The sequence below is a fragment of the Schistocerca cancellata genome, chromosome 5, assembly GCF_023864275.1.
Source record: "Schistocerca cancellata isolate TAMUIC-IGC-003103 chromosome 5, iqSchCanc2.1, whole genome shotgun sequence".
NCBI lineage: Eukaryota > Metazoa > Arthropoda > Insecta > Orthoptera > Acrididae > Schistocerca > Schistocerca cancellata.
In genome coordinates, this window is record NC_064630.1 from 613,614,238 (window position 1) to 613,635,812 (window position 21,575).

The 21,575-nt window shown below is 45.6% G+C and overlaps 1 protein-coding gene across 1 annotated transcript in view; it reads right to left on the minus strand.

Annotated features, from left to right (window-relative positions):
- The window catches only part of LOC126188854 (clavesin-2-like), a 95,761-nt gene extending 91,290 nt beyond the window's left edge, over nucleotides 1-4,471 (minus strand). Inside the window, exon 1 of the mRNA XM_049930495.1 lies at nucleotides 4,366-4,471. The gene's annotated coding sequence lies outside the window, so the exon portion shown is untranslated. The remainder of the gene's footprint in view (nucleotides 1-4,365) is intronic.
- Between the last annotated feature and the right edge of the window lie 17,104 nt (nucleotides 4,472-21,575).

Below are 21,575 nucleotides of genomic sequence, written 5' to 3' on the forward strand. Positions count from 1 at the left end.
CTTACGTTCCCCTATTAGCCAAGACATTGTCTCCGGTTCGGTCTCATCTACGATGATTGTGACCTAATCATTGTCCTCCAGTAGCACTCTCTAGCATGATGAGCTTTTTTCATAGTCTACATACAATAACGGCAAAAAATCGCAACACCATGAAAGAGTTGTGAGACACAAACAAAAGTTGTGTGGCATTTTTCTACATCTGAAAGTTGATGTCTATTCAGATTTCGGGCATCACAAAAGAGAGGCGCTAGCAATGCCACTAAGCGGTTGCAAATGAGGTTTGTCCTAAATACGCGCTGTAGCGTCTAACAACCCTACCACAACAAAGTCAAAAATTAATTATAATTGTAGTGTTGCTCACACTGCTAAATATTGCATTTTCGGGCAAAAACAAAGTTATATTATGGGGCAGGTGTCATTAGAGCACAGTTAATAAGGTCATTTCTTGAAATAATGGATAAACTAGGCACTCATCTATTCGTGTTTCCCACGCTGGTCTCGTTGTGAACTCATGGCTCAATCGTCGAAAATGTAAGTAGTGATGATTCCAAGCTCGGATGCAAAGAGGCCTAGGTGTTATTCTGCGATATTCAAAAGTTTTATAGATGTGTTTCATAAACCATTCTTGAAGATTAAACCTTTGGAAGTTAGGACAATGGTGATGTAAAAAAGTAATCAGTACTCCGAATTTAAGTTACACTTATTTTTTATTACTTTTGTTGCAATATCTCGTAACTCGTTCCAAAACATCGCTTCACAATATAAAACATACTTAAAAATATCTTCCTCACTGTTAAAGTTCACATTTCATAAACTGACTACAATTTGCGTGTTTTTAAGATGACGACCAAAGCTTGACTTCATAATAACCGCTTACGCGCCCAAAAATCCGAGTTACAAGTACGTCAAAGATCATAGTGACAAAAGAAAGAATACACATTAGAAGTGCAATATATATATATACTCCTGGAAATGGAAAAAAGAACACATTGACACCGGTGTGTCAGACCCACCATACTTGCTCCGGACACTGCGAGAGGGCTGTACAAGCAATGATCACACGCACGGCACAGCGGACACACCAGGAACCGCGGTGTTGGCCGTCGAATGGCGCTAGCTGCGCAGCATTTGTGCACCGCCGCCGTCAGTGTCAGCCAGTTTGCCGTGGCATACGGAGCTCCATCGCAGTCTTTAACACTGGTAGCATGCCGCGACAGCGTGGACGTGAACCGTATGTGCAGTTGACGGACTTCGAGCGAGGGCGTATAGTGGGCATGCGGGAGGCCGGGTGGACGTACCGCCGAATTGCTCAACACGTGGGGCGTGAGGTCTCCACAGTACATCGATGTTGTCGCCAGTGGTCGGCGGAAGGTGCACGTGCCCGTCGACCTGGGACCGGACCGCAGCGACGCACGGATGCACGCCAAGACCGTAGGATCCTACACAGTGCCGTAGGGGACCGCACCGCCACTTCCCAGCAAATTAGGGACACTGTTGCTCCTGGGGTATCGGCGGGGACCATTCGCAACCGTCTCCATGAAGCTGGGCTACGGTCCCGCACACCGTTAGGCCGTCTTCCGCTCACGCCCCAACATCGTGCAGCCCGCCTCCAGTGGTGTCGCGACAGGCGTGAATGGAGGGACGAATGAAGACGTGTCGTCTTCAGCGATGAGAGTCGCTTCTGCCTTGGTGCCAATGATGGTCGTATGCATGTTTGGCGCCGTGCAGGTGAGCGCCACAATCAGGACTGCATACGACCGAGGCACACAGGGCCAACACCCAGCGTCATGGTGTGGGGAGCGATCTCCTACACTGGCCGTACACCACTGGTGATCGTCGAGGGGACACTGAATAGTGCACGGTACATCCAAACCGTCATCGAACCCATCGTTCTACCATTCCTAGACCGGCAAGGGAACTTGCTGTTCCAACAGGACAATGCATGTCCCCATGTATCCCGTGCCACCCAACGTGCTCTCGAAGGTGTAAGTCAACTACCCTGGCCAGCAAGATCTCCGGATCTGTCCCCCATTGAGCATGTTTGGGACTGGATGAAGCGTCGTCTCACGCGGTCTGCACGTCCAGCACGAACGCTGGTCCAACTGAGGCGCCAGGTGGAAATGGCATGGCAAGCCGTTCCACAGGACTACATCCAGCATCTCTACGATCGTCTCCATGGGGGAATAGCAGCCTGCATTGCTGCGAAAGGTGGATATACACTGTACTAGTGCCGACATTGTGCATGCTCTGTTGCCTGTGTCTATGTGCCTGTGGTTCTGTCAGTGTGATCATGTGATGTATCTGACCCCAGGAATGTGTCAATAAAGTTTCCCCTTCCTGGGACAATGAATTCACGGTGCTCTTATTTCAATTTCCAGGAGTGTATATATATATACAGTAGAATATTGCTGGTATCGAGGGGTTGAGGTGGGGTGCCGTACTGGTTACGTAATTCAAGTAGCATTAGAAGTGGTCGTGAGCGTCAGTTACCTTTGAGGTTGGACGCGTTGAGTTGATGTTAGTCAAGAATGCCTTTACGACGACAAAGACGCCGTTATCAGCACCTCACTGAGTTTGAGCGATGCCGTATAACAAGGTTTCTAGATGCTGGTCGTTCCTTCTGTTATACTCCAGAAAGACTTGGCAGGAATGTAATTACTGTACGTAATTGCTGGCAGTGGTGCACTCGAGAATTTCCAGCCGCAAAAAGACTTGGCTGTGGACGGCGAATTGGCACTACCGAGAGGGAAGACCATCCTGTTCGGCGAGTGACCCTGGCTCACCGTACCGCCTCTGCAACAGCAATCTGAGCAGCAGTTGGCACCACAGTGACACAATGATCTGTTGCAAATCGAGTACTTCAAGGACAGCTCCGATCCAGACGTCCTGGACAGCACGGAGGTCTGCTGCGTTTTGTGATGAAAGCTGTTCCTGCCTCGGAGCCATTGATAGCTGCATTTTGGTAAGGAGGAGTTGAGGGTCTGCACAACCCGTCTGCGTGCTAGACTCACTGGACCTGAACCTGGAGTTATGACCTGGGGTGCGATTTGATACAAGAACAGGAGCATTCTCGTGGTTACCCGCGCACCCTGACTGCTATTTCAGGGGTGTTATCAACAACAGACTATCGCTCGTCCACATACCGCTGTGGTATCCAAAATACTCTTCAGACTATCGACATGTAGCCTTGACCTGCTTGGTCACTACATCTGACCCCGATCTAGCACATATGGAACATCATCGGAAGACAACTACAGTGACATTTACAACCATCATTAACCGTCCTCGTATTGACAGATCAAGAGCCATTCCATTCCAAAAACTGACATTCAGCGTCTACTACACAGCGCATGCACATTTGCATACTTGCGCCGGTTGTTACACCGGTAGTTAATGTACCAGCATTTAACATTTACAATGACTTATCCTGCGCTTACATTAGGCTGTAATCTTGCAATATTTATCATTTAAATACATTGCCTACATATTTCATTACTTAACATTTATCATGCATTGGATTTGTGGTGTCACCGCCAGACACCACACTTGCTAGGTGGTAGCCTTTAAATCGGCCGCGGTCCGTTAGTATACGTCGGACCCGCGTGTCGCCACTATCAGTGATTTCAGACCGAGCGCCGCCACACGGCAGGTCTAGTCTAGAGAGACTCACTAGCACTCGCCCCAGTTGTACAGCCGACTTTGCTAGCTATGGTTCACGGACTACATACGCTCTCACTTGCCGAGTCGACAGTTTAGCATAGCCTTCAGCTACGTCATTTGCTACGACCTAGCAATGCGCCATATTCCGTTACTATAGTCTGAACAATTAATATTGTGAATCATGTACCGTCAAGAGCGACGTTCATCATTAATGGATTAAAGTTAAGTATCAAACTAATTCCGTCCGCTTTCTGAATTCTAATTCCTTGTCATGTTCCAGACCTGACGTCAGTATAGTTCTTCCCTCCTCACGCCAGCCTGCGTGAGCTAAAACGCGTGCATATCGGTCTCCTCTAGTAACACGGTGTTGGCTCTTCTGCCAACACAACAGGATTCGCGATTTTTTCCCTTCAGTGTATGTATACCTTGCTGCTTCGTTGTTTGTACATAACTAAATCTGATAGACACTCCTCTTCATAGAAACTGTATTATATATTGCACTGGTTAATTTACAACTTTGTTGAACATCTCCGCAAACCAATATCCACAGCTCTGCATTTGTAAACGAATATGCTGTCAGCAGTCCTTTCTATATGAACTCGAAAATTCCAAAATTCCATACCTACGTAGCTGTGTCATATGACCACACCATCAATTACATTCTATTACATATGGCCATACATGTACTTAAATATTGTCACATACCTTTAGTTGTCCAATCCTTGGAGGCACATTGTACACGAACTCAACATCTCCATTTGCAGAGTAGTAGTCATCGTGCACAGAATACTGGACGGTCTGAAGAAATGGTGTCGCTAGCGACTGAGGCTGCTCTGCAATGGGGAGCCAATCGAATGGGCTACTCTTTCCAAAGCTTAATGCAGTATCAGGCAATGGGCGTTCCGTTTCTGCAACATTTGTTACAGAGGATAAGACTAGGGAGCATGATGTGAAACCTGAGACGGAGAACGTATGAAGATCATATGTCACCCCTTGTCTCTATCCCACAAAAAGTTCTAAGCTATGATATCCACGAAGAAAGCTATTTCCACCATCTTTTTCGGGACGGAGGTCAGTCCATGGACAGCCGGGAAATGCTCCTAGATTTTGTGGAAACGGTGTCATATAAATAGCACCCAGTGTAATTTCCACTCAGTGAAATTATCACCCAGAAAAGGTCGATGAAGGAAGCACTAATACCTTCGTCCCAACACCGACACTTTCCCGGCGGGTTGAAGAGCCTAGGACCCTCCCAGACCAGCCCTTCACGTGGTGCGCTGTTGAAATGGGCTGGAGGTGCTCAGCTAATAAATGTAATGCCTACATTTTTAGAATCGAAAGTGAACACAGTTTTATTTTCTCTCGGACCCAATAATTTTCGTAATTTTATTTATGTACGAGTACTACCAAATTTTCAGAAAACACAATGGACAATATTAAAAGCAAATTGGTAACACAAATTTTAAATATCTCTTCTACTGGACAAAGCATGCTATAAAATAAAATATGGCCTGTACCAATGCATCAGCATATGGTACATATAATGTGCATAAGACGCGTTGTCATGTTAGTGAAAAAGCGATTTCATATGTATGCAGGGTGAACCAGAACTTCACTGACAAATCATTCCATGTAGGCTTTCACGGCCGGCGTCTTTATCAGTAAACTCTTCCGGGCTAAGTTGCCGTGGTCGATCTGTAGAACTTCTTCTCCCTGACGTTTCGTTCTCAACTACGGAGAACATCTTCCGAGGTGAGTCGACGACTGGCTGCTAGGAGCTGGGGCCGCCGCTTATATAAAGATCGTAGGGGGCGCCACCACACGTCGTAAAGAAGAAGGATTAAAATTGGATAAGATATGGCGGTCGACGTTGCATCAATCACGTGACAATCGATTGCCTGCAATCGAGAGAACAGACGATAGCCAGAGATAGCTGCACATCGACGCCACGTGACGTGTGGTGGCGCCCCCTACGATCTCTATATAAGCGGCGGCCCCAGCTCTAGCAGCCAACCTCCTTGGCCGCATAACGGTGGATGTCCTGGAACCTATTGGTAGCGACCATCTCCCTGTCCTCCTCACCATTTCAGACGGTCGTCGCCCTCGCCCCGACCCTCGTACTGATCCTCCCCCTAAGTATGTCCACGACTATTCCCAAGCCGACTGGAATGCCTACCGGGATACCCTTTCCACCCAGGTCGATAGCCACCCTCTCACCTACCACCACCCTGACGATGTCACCCATGCCGCCTCCTTTCTCCAGCAGACCTTGTCTGAGGCCGTGGAGGCCCACGTTCCTACTGTCGCCATCCACCCCCACCGTCCTACCTTACCCCCACAGGCCGTTCTCCTCCTCCGTGAATCCTGTCGTCTCTACCGTGCCTTCCTCCGCACGCGTGACCCGGACACACTACGACGCCACCGGCAACTCCAGCGACACGTTCGTAATTTGCTCGCGGCTAAGAAACGCCGGGACTGGCGACAGACATGCACCCGTTTAAATGCAACCCTACCAATCAACTCGTCCAAGTTCTGGTCGGCCTTCCGTCGCCTTACCGGAACTAAACCCTCCCCCTACTATCCTCTTCTCCACGATAATCACCCCTTCCCTGACGCCCTTAGTAAGGCCAATCACTTTGCCTCCTACCTCTCCGATGTTTTCTCCATCCCCGATGATCCCCAGTTCGATTACTCCCTCTTCACTGATATCCGCGATCGAACTGACACCTCTGTCCCTCCCCTCGCTCCTGGTTTCCAGTACTTGGACAACATTACACACACGGAACTCAATGCCCCTATCACTACACAGGATCTCATTGATACACTCCGCACAAAACGCAACACCGCTCCTGGTCACGAGCGTGCCACCTACCGTCACCTTTGTGAAGCTCCTGTCTCTTTCCTCTCCACCCTGGCCAGGCTCTACAATGTAGTCCTGTCCACCGGTTACTACCCCGACCTGTGGAAAACCTCCCGTATCCTCATGTTCCTTAAACCTGGCAAACCGCCGTCCGCCGTCTCCTCTTACCGTCCTATCAGCCTTACCTCGGTCTTCAGCAAGGTCCTGGAATCTATCCTCACCCGCCGCATCCACCAGCATCTCCGCCAGCACCGCCTCCTTCCCGTCACCCAGTGTGGCTTTCGGCCGTCCTTCTCTTCTGACGATCTTCTCCTTCACCTCACTCATCTCCTTTCCGAACAGCTTAATTCCCGTCGCTCCGCAATCTTCCTCTCCCTTGACCTCGAACGCGCTTATGACCGCGTCTGGCATTCCGGTCTCCTCTTCAAGCTCCAAACCTTCGCCCTTCCCATTAACTACGTCCGTCTGATCGGTTCCTTTCTCTCCCGCCGTCCTTCCTATGTCACCATCCATAACACAGATTCCTACACCTTTTTCCCCTCCGCCGGTGTGCCCCAAGGCTCCGTCCTCTCCCCCCTTCTGTACCTTTTGTACACGGCGGACATGCCGCCGCCGTCACCCCCCGTCCACCTTCTCCAGTTTGCCGATGACACTGCCTTCCTTGCCCTTGCCCCCACCCTGCAGCGCTCCCAACGCCTTCTCCAATCCCATCTTGACCGCTTCACTGCTTGGTGCAACCAGTGGTTGCTTAAGGTCAATCCCTGCGAAACCCAGGTGATCATTGTAGGCAAAACCACCCCTTCCTTCCGCCTCCTTGATTTCTATCTCACCGTCTATGGCCGTCCTATCGCCCTCACTCCCACCCTTAAGTACCTTGGCGTCACCCTCGACCGTCGCCTCTCCTGGACTCCACATCTCCGGACAATCCAAGCCAAGGCACGTTCCCGACTCTGTCTCCTCAAGCTCCTTTCTGGCCGTACGTGGGGTTTGGACGCCTCCACAATCCTCCACACCTATAAATCCCTCATCCGCCCTATACTTTGTTACGCCCATCCAGCCTGGATCTCCGCGCCCCCTACCTTTTATAAATCCCTCCAAATCCTTGAACGCCATGCTCTCCGCCTTGCCTATCGCATCCGCCTCCCCTCCCCCACTTGGATCCTGTATGATCTCATCCCCTTCCCTCCACCTCCTCCTTTTCCTTGAAAGGATACGGATCCTGTACACCTCCCATAAACTTGATCCACCTCACCCGCTCGTGTCCCCGATCCTCTCCCACCCCCGCCCGCTGCCGTGCCTGTATTCCCACATCCCACCTGGTCTCCATCTCTCCACCCTTCTTACCCTCTCCCAAGGTGGCTTCCGCCAGCTCCCCCTCCCTGATGATGTCCTCCTCCCCTGCATCTACCCCTCCTATCAACTTTGATCCTCCCCCCCCACCTCCTGTGTCCTTTCCTTTAGGCACCCTCCCTCCCCCCCTTTCCCTTCCCTTCTCTTTCCTTTCCCCCCTCCCTCCTGCCCTCTCCTCTGGGCTTCCCCTCCCCCTTCCTCCCTCCCCCTATCTCCTTTGCCCATGGCATCTCTGCTCTCCCCTCTCCCATCTCCCCTTCCTCCTCCTCCACCACCACTCTTGGCAGGTCCCCGGACTCGTACACGCTGAGTGAACATTCGCGCGCCGGAGGTCATCGCCATCAGTGTATCGTGTGTGCCGTCGTGTTTAGTGTTCAGTTTCGTTGTCACACTCCATTGTTCACCAGTGCCATTGTCTTCTTGAGTGTTTGTGCGTCGTGTCAACAGTTCGTAGTGTGGATTGTCATCGAGTGTGAACGGCTTCTTGTGTTTTTATGTTCATGAGTCTACTGTTTTTTCCCGCCGTTTTTCTAAGTGATGTCTCTTCTCTGTTTATTTCCTTGTACTCTCTTCGGCTGAAGAGCAGCGTATTGTGCTGCTGCCAGCCTACCTGCTTGCTCAGGTGTCAAAATAACAATAAAGTAAAAAAAAAAAAAAAAAACTCTAGCAGCCAGTCGTCGACTCACCTCGGAAGATGTTCTCCGTAGTTGAGAACGAAACGTCAGGGAGAAGAAGTTCTACAGATCGACCACGGCAACTTAGCCCGGAATAGTTTACTGATATTCACTGACAAAATTTTGGAGGTTGTCCAGGGATATTTTCTTAGTGTTTTGGAGTATGGTACTTGTGGTCTCCAGTGGTTAGTTACAGGGTAATTATTATTAGTTTTCTTTGTTACCCCATATTTCGGTATTGTACTGAAAACATCTGGACAGCAGTGAAAATGCTGATGGTAATGCTCTGTGTGTATTGTTCGGAAACAAACTTGCTCCTTTTATATACTGCACTTCCTGTAGAAAAGAGTAAGGCCTTCTTTAGTCCTGGTGTTCTAACTTGCTATCAGTACTGCTCAGTCTAGCTGATTTTTCTAGGAGCGTTAATTCTACGTTAACAGCGATACACAACAATGTGGATAGGTTTACTGATAAAGAATCGGCCGCTATGTATCTCGTCCATGGGTTCACCGAAAGCAATAGAGAAACGGCACGCAACGATATGCTCAGTTCTTCCCACAGCGAAGGCAACCTCAAACAGCAGTTCTGCACCTGTACATAGGCGCCAAACAATAACCCGATCCTTTTTCGTTATTACGATTTCGTGGATGCGTATTGCATCCTTTTTCAATGCTGTGAAACTATCTTCAGAGACACAAAGATAATTCTCTTAACAAAGCCTATTAGGCCATAACTACATTATTACTTTGCAACGAGCCACCAGAAGCAACCAGCACTCAAACGAAAACACTCAGAAACTATCCCTGAACAAACTCAGAACAAACTAGTAGTTTTCATCCATCTTGAAGCGTCTGCCAGTTCAGTTTCATCAGCATATCTGTGACACTCTCCAAATGGTCCAACAGACCTGTGGCCCTTAGTGCTGGTTTTCGTTTTTCGTTGAATGACACATAGTAGTCCTATTTGGTACGACTCCCACACAATTGAGCAATATTGTAGTCTAGATCTGTATGGTCTCCTTTGTGTACTCTTTGCATTTCCCTGGTATCTTACCAATGAACCAAGGTCTGCCGCCAGCTTTACCTATATCTGAGCCTATGTGATTATTTCATTTCATATCCCTGCGAAGTGTTACATGCTGGTATTCGTATTGGTTGACCGATTCCAACTGTGAAGAGTTGATATTGTAGACGTGGACCAAGTTGTTTTTAGTTTTTGACCTATACAGTTTTACATTTCAGAAAATTTTAGCCAAGTTATCAGTCTTTCCACCACTTAGAAATCATATCAAGATGTAACTGAAAATTTGTGCAGCTCTTTCGGGTAGTAATGCATTATATGTGGCTAAACCACCCGAAAAAATTTGTTGCTGCATCCTCCCTACCATAAAATCCTCAATCGAGTCACAAAATTTCGCCTGATACTCCACGCAATCATACTTTTGATAACAAGCGTAGATGTGATACAGAGTCTAAGGCTTTTTGGAAATGGGGAAATACTGCATCTACCTGGCTGACTTAATCCGTGGCTTTCAGGGCGTCATGTGTAAAAGCTGCAGGGGTGGGTTTCACATGGTCGATGTTTCCGGAATTCATGCTGTCTGCCTGAAGGAGATAGAGCATTACGTTTGAGCTCTGAATATGCTCTAAGATTCTACAACCGATGGATCTCAAGGATATTGGACGTTAGTTATAAGGTTCACTTATGAAACGCTCCTTGTATATGGATGTGGCCAGTGATTTGTTCTAACTACCGGGCGCCGTTTTTTGTTCTATGGATTTGTGATAGATTATGGTTAAAAGGGTGCTAGCTCAGAAGGAGATGTGTTATTAATTCTGGTAGGGATTCCATTGGGTGCTGAAGTTTGTTAAATTTTAGCTGTTTCAGTTGTTTTTCAACGCCACTGACGCTAAGATCGGTATCACTTCTCTTTGCACTGGGGCGACAATTATGTAGGAGCAATACTCGTGGATAATTCTGCATATCATTTTTGTTATTGCTAAGCGGAAGATATATGATCGCTGTAACATTTCATACGAAGTAGGATATGCTTTAGAAGAAAAACGTATTCATTGTAGCATACGTAACATCATAACGCAAGTAACGAAAGATCAAAAATATTTAAGGTGAGATTGCATAACGATTATTATACTGAGATAGAGTATGCATGTAACGTTACCGATGACAGTGCCACTAAAGGGGAGTTACTCAGTCTGATTTTCCGAAATTCCTTCGCCAAAGAAGACGAAGTAAATAGTCCATATTTCAAATCATGACTGCTGCCAAGGTGAGTAACTTAGAAGTAGATATCGTCAGTGTAGAGAAAAAATTCAAATCATTTAATGAAGACAAGTCTTCCGAACCGATTGTATACCACTTAGGTACTTTCAGAGTATGCTGATGCAATAGGTCCATATTTAGTGATCATACGTAACCGCTCGCTCGACGAAGCATCATTACCAAAAAAACCAATAGCTTGCACAGGTCACACGAATTCTCAAGAAAGGAAATAAGAGTATTCCGCTTGATTACAGGCCCATGTAACGGACGTCGATTTGCTGTAGAATTTTGGAACATAGTCGTACTGTGTTAGAACACCTCCAAGCAAAAGATCCATTGACACATAGCCCAGTATAATGGTTCTTGTGAAACATAACTAGCTTGAAGTAATGAGTGCTATCCAAAGGGGATTTCAAACTGACTCCAGATATCCCGATTTACAGATTTCTGCTGTTCCTAATCTATATAAATTATTTAGGAGACAATCTGAGTAGCCCTCTTAGAATATTTGCAGGTGATGCTGTCGTTCTTCTAGGAAAGTCAACACAATATGAAAACTAACTGCAAATGATTTACAGAAAATGTCGGTATGGTACGAAAATATTGGCCCCAAATAATGAAAGTGCGGGGTCGTCCACATGAGTACTTTCAGTTACACGATAAATCACGCAAATCCAACTACTGTAAGTTCAACTAGGTAGCCAGGGATAAGAGCTGCGAACAGATTTCATTGGAACGATCACACAGATAATGTTGTGGGGGGAGGCAAACCGAAGACTACTTTTTGTTGACAGAACAGAAGATGCAGCAGATCTACTAAACATACTGCCTAGATACGTTTGTCCGTCCTCTGTTGAAGTATTGCTGTGAGATATGCGATCCTAGGATTGACGGTGGACATCTAAGAACTTCAAAGAAGTCAGATCGTTTTGTATTAAAGCGAAATAAAGGAGAGAGTTTCACTGAGATGATATGCTTGTTGGAGTGGACATCTTTAGTACCACGGCGTTCTTCGTTGCAGCCAGATCTTTTCACCAAATTTCAAACTCCAACTTTCTCTACCGATGCGAAGAGGTTTCGTTGACGTCCACTTACATGGTAAGATATGATCATTATAATAAAGTAAGAGAAAGAAGACTTGTACGGAAAGACTTATGTGTTGTTCTCAAGCGTTATTCGAGAGCAGAAATAGTGTGAGAGTGGTTTGATGAACCCTCTCCCAGACCCTCACGTGTGAATTGCAGAACAGTCATGTATGTACAGAAGAACAGGGAGATATAAGCTTTGAAGCAAGTAGAAGCAGTGCCACATTCGTTTGTAGGACTGAAGGAAATAGAGCGTTATGTAGGCGATTGGTGGCGCTGTTGGAATTCTGCGGGCAGTAGGATGTTTTGTTTATGTTGGTCATTTGCACGGCGGCTTAGTCGCGTCTAGGACAGAGCTGCGAATCACCCCACTGCTGGGGCGAGGACATGGGGTGCAGGTAGGCTGTGACGTAGTTAAAAGATAGTTTCCAGGTAAACGGGATGTAAATTCCACAGATTTCTGATTGGGTGTAAATTTCACTGGAGACACTCTCCATATATCCCACTCGGACAGCTACAAAAGGCGATCACGAGGGAACGACTGGGACTGCCTTCCAAAGTGCCTGATCTCATGTGATTTGGTACCGTGATTCCGATGAACTGTAGTGTAGTATCCTCCACAGAGCAGCCCAAATCTCCTTCCAAACGATTATTGTGCCTTCGGTTGTTAAGGAAGCACCTAGCTGCCGTCACTTCAGAACCGATGTTAACGTCCAGGAAGCTGCCAGAATGAGATTTTCACTCTGCAGCGGAGTGTGCGCTGATATGAAACTTCCTGGCAGATCAAATCTGTGTGCCCGACCGAGACTCGAACTCCCGAGTTCAAGTCTCGGTCGGGCACACAGTTTTAATCGTTCAGGAAGCTGTTTTTTTTTTAGATTAGGTTTACTTTCATTCCAATTGATCCGTAGTGAGGTGGTCCTCCAGGATGTGGAACATGTCAGAAAAACAACAATACATGACAAATATTTACAACTAAAACAAATAAGCTAATGTACCATTCCACAGGTCCCAAGTGGAATGATCGTCATTTCTTAATGAACACTAAGAGTCATTTTACAAATACTAATGCACTGAATTTAAAATAAAGTTTTTTATTTATTTAGAAGGTCATAAACATGTAATACAACTACTGTAATACTTATTTACAATGAACACATTACTGCACTGAAATGGTGCAGAAGTTAGATTATACTTACACACAACCACACACACACACACACACACACACACACACACAAACACACACAAATTTTCAGTGAACACATTACTGCACTGAAATTGTGCAGAAGTTATGTTGTACTTATATACAAATCAGTTGGTTTTACTAAGAAATTCATCAATGGAGTAGAAGGAGTTGGCCACCAATAAATCCTTTAGGCTTCTCTTAAACTGAATTTCATTGGTTGTTAAGCTTTTTATGGCTGCTGGCAAGTTATTGAAAATGTGTGTTCCTGAATAATGCACACCTTTTTGTACAAGACTAAGTGACTTTAAATCCTTGTGAAGATTATTCTTATTTCTAGTATTGATTCCATGAATCGAGCTGTTGGTTTGAAAAAGTGATACATTTTTAATGACAAATTTCATTAAGGAATAAATATATTGGGAAGCTGTAGTTAGTATCCCTAGTTCCCTAAACAGGCTTCTGCAGGATGTTCTTGAGTTCACACCACATATAATTCTTACTGCACGTTTTTGTGCCCGGAAAACTTTAGCTTGGCTTGATGAATTACCCCAAAAAATAATCCCATATGACATTATGGAATGAAAGTAAGCATAGTATGCCAGCTTTTTCATTTTTATATCCCCTATGTCTGACAAAATTCGCATTGCAAACAGAGATTTGTTAAGACGCTCCAGCAGTTCTGTGGTGTGCTCCTCCCAGTTGAATTTATTATCAAGCTGTAATCCCAAGAATTTAACACTGTCCACTTCTTCTATCTTCTTGTCATCGTATGTTAGACATATACTCTTGGGACACCCCTTACAAGTTCTGAACTGCATGTAGTGTGTTTTTTCAAAGTTTAGTGACAAAGAATTGGCTAGGAACCAGTGATTAATGTCCACAAATATTTTATTGGCTGATCTTTCTAAGACTACACTTGTTAAACAGCTTCTAGTACTTAACCCTAATTTGTTTTACGACGATAACAGCAGACTGGTTTTGAGAAGTGGGCTATTACAGTTGTGTAATATAACTATCATCTCTACGGTGAACTCTTTCCAGTGACGCAGTTTCCAGATTTGTGGGGCGTTTGGATGTAACAGTAGTCCCATATAGATCTGCATGGGAACGGAGGCTGGGCATACTCGTCAAGGTATTGTGCACCAAGCACATCGTAACCCCTTCAGCCAGGAATAAGCAACGGACTCCCCATAACATTCTGTGTCAATCGCGCACCATTGATTAGACAGCAGCAGCAGTTGGACTAGGGAACTGCCGTCATAAGCAAAGGCTGCCGTTAAACACTTTTAAATGGTTCAAATGGCTCTGAGCACTATGGGACTTAACAGCTATGGTCATCAGCCCCCTAGAACTTAGAACTACTGAAACCTAACTAACCTAAGGACAGCACACAACACCCAGTCATCACGAGGCAGAGAAAATCCCAGACCCCGCCGGGAATCGAACCCGGGAACCCGGGCGTGGGTTAAACACTCCAGATGGCTCTATTTGGAGTGGTTTCTTGACCGCGAGGGATGGTCTGTTGATGAATTTCGTCGTATTGTGTTCAACGATGAACGGTGGTTCTGCACTACCGTACAGTACCACTATCGGCGGGTATGAAATCGACCTTGGGAGACGTCCCAGTATTGCAGTGGTTTGGGGGGGGCACATCGGTGTTGCTCCTAGTGCTGCGGTGTGGGGGAATCAAAGGTTACGACTTTAGATCCCGGTTAATAGTCATCGAGTAACTCTGACGGCACATAGGTGCGTTCTCAAGTGTTACCTCTCACGCGATGGTAACCTGGTGCCATTTTCCAACAGATTAATGCTCGTCCACAAACAGAACGGGTCTGTGTGAGCTGGCTGCATAATCTTGAAGTACTGCTGTGGCCAGCAAGACAGCAGTGATCCCAAATCGGACGTCAACAGCATCCCAGTGCCAGTATCCAAGAAATCAATGACCAGTTACAACAGGATCTGCCCAGCTTCCCTCAGGAGAGGATACAACAGTTTTTACAACAGCTTTATCAACCGAGGCGGTGCATGCCTCCTGCCCAAAAGCAGCTGCAGCGTAATACAAGTAAGTGGGCTCATACTGCCAAATCCTTCGTAAATGTGACTCGATTCTGTTGTAACTGAACTAACTTCACATACCGTCTCAATCCCTGAAGTTTCATTTCCTCCTCCCATACAGGGTGCTGCGCTTTTATTGTAAGCCAAATGTTTGTTTTTAATCGTGTTCAGATGAAGTAAATCTACTTCCATTTATAGACAGTTGCTGTTCAAGTGACATTTCACGTTTTCTGCATCAAACAAATGCTGTAGTTTCACGCACAAGATACCACGGGTTTATTATTCGCACTGATCCACACGGTTCCTGTCATAGTGGGTTCTCTTCTTCTTTCGTCGTTTTATGTTAATCGAAGAGATTAACACACATGGTGTTACTATGAGGTGCTTCAAGTTAGTCTACAACAAGCTGAATACAACAAAATGTAGGACCATTTATTGCAGTATTTAATTCTATCGTGATCTAGGGGAACAAATGCACTACAGTATATATTTATCTTTTGTTTCTAATCTGAAAAATTTCTTGAAGGTAGTTTGCCTTCGGTACATTCTCGATCTGTGTTGTGACTGCTTTAAGTCATGTGTCTTTAATCCTTCTCTCAATTATATTCATCCAGAAGCCACGGAAGCGAGTTTGTTCATGAAACGTTAAAGAACACGTACATAAACTGAGTTAAGGAAAATTTTAATACATAATATTATGTCTTTTTCATATATTAAGATTGAGAGACGCTGCACGATGAACAGTAATCTATCATCGTAAAAAATCAAAATAGGCTATTGAGTATTGCTTTGCAGCCTACCGAGAAATGAAATTACCTCTACATATCACCAAACAGCACAAAGTGCAAAGCTTTTGTCTACACACCGATATAGTGAAGCTTCGCAATTTTCCCTTTGCACACAGCAACTTTCCATATTCGATGGTTCAAATGGCTCTGAGCACTATGGGACTTAACATCAGTGGTCATCAGTCCCCTAGAACTTAGAACTACTTAAACCTAACTAACCTAAGGACATCACACACATCCATGCCCGAGGCAGGATTCGAACCTGCGACCGTAGCGGTCCTGCGGTTCCAGACTGAAGCGCCTTTAACCGCACGGCCACACCGGCCGGCACCATTCCATATTCGTTTTCCAAAAAATGGCTCTGAGCACTATGGGACTTAACATCTGAGGTCATCAGTCCCCTAGAACTTAGAACTACTTAAACCTAACTAACCTAAGGACATCATACACATCCATGCCCGAGGCAGGATTCGAACCTGCGACCGTAGAGATCGCGCGGTTCCAGACTGTAGCGCCTAGAACTGCTTGGATTAGTTTTTAGATCGTAAGATAAATGAAGTGTACCATGTCTTATAAACCAAACATACAAAATTTTTGTTGACAAACTGCCTATTGGCTTCTGTCTCGGGTTCTTCGGCCAACGTTCATCTAATGATTTTTCTGACGTTTCGCCAGCACGAGTGGCTGGCATTGTCAAAGCTTCACCCTCCATTGCCGATGGTGAACTGGGTGAAGCTTTGACAATGCCAGCCACTCGTGCTGGCGAAACGTCAGAAAAATCATTAGATGAACGTTGGCCGAAGAACCCGAGACAGAAGCCTATAGGCAGTTTTTCAACAAGTGGCCACGAAAGCCTTAACAATTTTGTAAAATTTTTGTTATTGTTATAGTTAATATGATTGGAATATTTAAATGTCCATAGACAAAAGAAGAAAAATAATATAAATAACTTACCATTTATTTTAAATTCAGAGCAATATCACACAAGTTACTGTCGCAGAATCTGAAGCTGTAGTACTACAATACTGAAAGAGGAAGATTAAACTTCTACATTCTCATTTGTTCTTCGATCCGTACTTCGTGGTGTGTGACGGAGAGTTCCTCATGTACCACTGTCATTTCTCTTCTTTTATGTTTAAGTCACGAATCGTCCGCGAGAAGAACGATTGTTGGTAATCTCGAGTCTCGTTTTAGTTTCGTGGTCTCTTCACGAGACATACGTGTGAGGAAACAGTATATTTGTTGGAACATCTAGTAACTATGCTAAACCACAGAGAGATGCATAACGCCTGTCTTGCAGCGTCTGTCCCTTGAATTTGATGAATATCTCAATGACGTTTTCACGCTTACTAAGCAAAATTGTGTCGAAAATTGCTCCTCTTCTTTGGATCCTCTCTACTTTCTTTACGAAACCTATCTAGTAATAGTAGCAGACTGTTTAGCAGCACCCAGGCAACAACCGAAAGAGGGTTTATAAGCTTCCTTTCTCGTAGGTGGACTATGCTTCCTGAACAGTCTTCTGATGTATCTCATTCTGCTATCTGACTTTACCACGATTAATTCAATTTGGTCGTTCCATTTAAAATTGCTCCGTTCTCATCGTATGCATACTCCCAGATGATGCATGTGACTGGTTCCACTGATTGCTCTAAAATCATGTAATCCGCCATTTATGGACTATACTTTACGTTTACTTATATTGACTCACTGCAGCTCTTCCTCCATTTCGCCACAATTTCCTATGCAGCTTCTCTACATAAAACAGCATCATTCGCAAGCAAGCAGCAACATAGAGCTTTTGCCGTTACCTAGTCGTTCATTTACATGTACTAAGAATACTAATGATCCTATAACAGCCGCTTGATGAAGTTGTTTTATGTCTGAAACTTCTTTGCCGTTGTGAACGACTCGTTTTAATCTGATTACTAGGAATTCTTCGATCCAATCACAAAGACGATCTGATATTCTGTTCGCTCGTATTTTTTTCATCAACTAATAGGCGGAACAAGGCGCTGCTTGGTTTCTTTTACCGTCTAATTAAGTAGTGACTTATCGCTTCGTAGAAAACTTACCAGATGGCTCGAGAATCTGCTGGTTTCAAACTATTTCTTCCAAACGTCGACAGCACAGAAAAAAGCGGTGTCTCTGTGATTGCGGGAAAGCTATTGTTTACAGCCGCGGATGCGCCAAGTGACTGTCCGATGCCTGTGTTGTCAGCTGAGCAGCGTATGCCTAGCGGCACTTAACGTCTGGCAGTCCATCTGTCACGTTCCGAAACACGACGTGCCCAAACAACGGCCAGTGCTATCTTCCGCGATAGGCAGCTGGTCCCCAGAGCCTAGTGAGGCGAGACTCAAAAGACACTAAGGTCTACCGTTAAGCTGCGGCAGCAGTGGACAAGCTATAAACACTTACATGGCGAACGTAACTGTTTAACCTGAAGGTCCGTATTCATTACCACAGACAATAACAAAGTAAATTATCAATTTAAATTCAGTAACTAAGTTGGTCTGAGTCTTCTGGTACATGATGTCACTCATTTTTACATATGAGGGACGGGGGGGGGGGGGGGGGAGTATGTACACTGAAGAGCTAAAGAAACTGGTACACCTGCCTAATAACGTGTAGGGTCCCTGCGAGCACGCGGAAGTGCCGCAACAAGACATTGCATGGACTCGACTAGGGTCTGAAGTAGTGATGGAGGGAATTGACACCATGACTCCTACAGGGTTGTCAATAAGTCCGTAAGAGTACGACGGGGTGGAGATCGCTTCTGAACAGCACGTTGCAAAGCATGCCAGATATTCTCAATTATGTTCATGTCTGGGGAGTTTGGTGGCCAGTGGAAGTGTTTAAGCTCTGAAGAGTGTCCTTGGAGCCACTGGGTAGCTATTCTGGATGTATGAGGTGTCGCATTGTCCTGATGGATTTTCCGAAGTCCGTCGGAATGCACAATGGATATGAATGGATGCAGGTGATTTAAAGGATGCTTATGTACACATCACCTGTTAGAACTGTATGTAGACGTAACAGAGGGCCCATGTCATTTCAATTGCACACGCCCCACACCATCACAGGGCCTACACCATCTTGAACAATCCTCTGCTGACATGCAGGGTCCATAAATTCATGAAGTTGTCTCCGTACCGTTACACGTCCATGCGCTCGATACAATTTGAAACGAGACTCGTCCGACCAGGCAACATGTTTCCAGTCATCAATAGTCCAATGTCGGTGTTGGCAGATGCAGGCGAGGGGTAAAGCTTTGTGTCGTACAGTCTTCAAAGTTTACACGAGCGGGTCTTCGGTTCCAAAAGCCCATATCGATGATGTTTCGTTGAATGGTGCGCACGATAACACTTCTTGATGGCCCAGCACCGAAATCTACAGCAATTTGCAGAAGGGTTGAACTTCTGTCACGTTGAACGATTCTCTTCAGTCGCCATTGTTCCCGTTCTTGCAGGATCTTTTTCCGGCCCCTGCGATGTCGGAGATTGGATATTTTACCGGATTCCTGAAATTCACGGTACACTCGTGAAATGGTCGTACGGGAAAATCCCCACTTCATCGGTACCTCGGAGATGCTGTGTCGCATCGCTCGTGCGCCGGCTATAACACAACGTTCAAACTCAGTTAAATCTTGATAACCTACCACTGTAGCAGCAGGAACCGATCTAACAACTGTGCCAGACACTTGTTGTCTTATATAGGCGTTGCCGAACGCAGTGCCGTATTCTGCCTATTTATATAACTCTGTATTTGAATACGTATGCCTATACCAGTTTCTTTGACGCTTCAGCGTATATATACAGGGTAATTCAGGTGCCCATAGTGCTGGTTTTTTTGCAGGTCAGAACGCATTCAAATACTATGCGGAATATTCTCATGTTCTCCCGCTCTCGCTACGCTCAGGCTATTAGTTCTACAGAAAAACTGAATAGGACCTTTTTGTAGGAAATTTAATGCTGTTAAATTTTGTAGAGGGATACTTTTACGCTGGAGGTCAATCGAGTTACCCAAGAAAATCGCGGATGAATCTCTCTTTTGTATCCTTTTCTTGAATAATTCGAAAACTACGGGCTCTAGCGAAAACGCATCGCATTACAGATTTTAACTACATTAAATTTCCAACAAAAACGTCCTTTTAATTTTTTCTGTAGGAATAATAGTTTGCACGTAGTGTGTGAGACAACATGGAAGTCTTGCACATGGTATTTTAAGGCACTGCGAGTTGATAAAATCCAGCGATAGGGGCATTTGAATCATCCTACATAGCAGTGTTTCCCTACCTGGGGTGAGTGCTTACGCCTTCCCCCCCTCCCCTCGCCCCGAGGACAAAATGTAATTTTTTGAGGGATAAAAAACGAAAATAAATCATGTTTACAAGATCGATACTCGTATCACTATTTTTGTAAGATCTTAATACTGATTACATAAGTTATGAATTTTGCTCTAAGTACTAGATTTAATGAGCGACACCGTATGGTGGAGCCTACAGCTTGTAAAATGAATGTGTGAATAACATCACCTTCTTGCCCGCCCGGGTAGCCGTGTGGACTAACGCACGGCTTTCCGGATTGGGAAGAGCGCCTGGTCCCCGGCATGAATCTGCCCGGCGGATTTATGTCGAGGTCCGGTGAGCCGGCCAGCCTATGTATGGTTTTTCGGCGGTTTTCCATCTGCCTGGGCGAATGCGGGCTGGTTCCCTTTATTCCGCCTCAGCTACACTATATAGGAGATTGCTGTGCAAACATGTTCTCAATGTACAAGTACGCCACCGTTACTCTACTACGCAAACACAGGGTGTACACTCGTCTGATGTGAGCCGTTCCCTGGGGAGGGGGAGGGGGGGCACTGGGGACCGAACCGCAAAATTACCCTGGAAGAGTGGTTCGGTGTGGGGCGGCGGAGGGGTGAAGTGGACTGCGGTAGTCGTCGTGAGGTTGTGGACCACTGCGTTTGTGGTGGGGTCGGAGCCTCTCTGTCGTTTCTGGGCCACTGGTTAACACACAATACAATACAATACAATACAACACAATAGAACATCATCTTAGTTCACACACTACAAACGTACTTTATACCGTTCGCCTATTACAGTAAAACTTAGAGACATGCACATGACATACGTTACAATATCAAATGTTGTTGGTAGTTCTCGAAATAGGCCAGAAATCACCTCGTTATTCACTTCTCAACAATAAATGAACTAACTGTTGGCACAACACACCACTATGTAATGACTACAACACTGATATGGGGTTTACACTGTATTCTTATTGTTATTAATTTTAGAGTTAGTAGTCAGACGAAGCATTGGCAGCCTCAAGACTTCCAACTTCTGCCAGTTCAGATGGATGGATTCCACCAGTCAAATGATTTACGAACAGAAGGCCTAAGTATAGTGCACACATTTTTTTGGAATGGGGGTGTTCGTTGTTGGTGAAGCCGGCATCGCTAGGGAGAGGAGTATCGGAGAGGAGGCATGTTTCGTAATAGGAGTCTATCCTGCTGTTGACAGTTAGCTTCCTTTTTTGAGAAGGAGCTGTAGATAGCACTCGGATGTGACCTACATGCACGTCTCTTTTCGTAGTCAACTTACTCCGTAAAATTTCTTCTTCGTCCACTTCGGTTAGG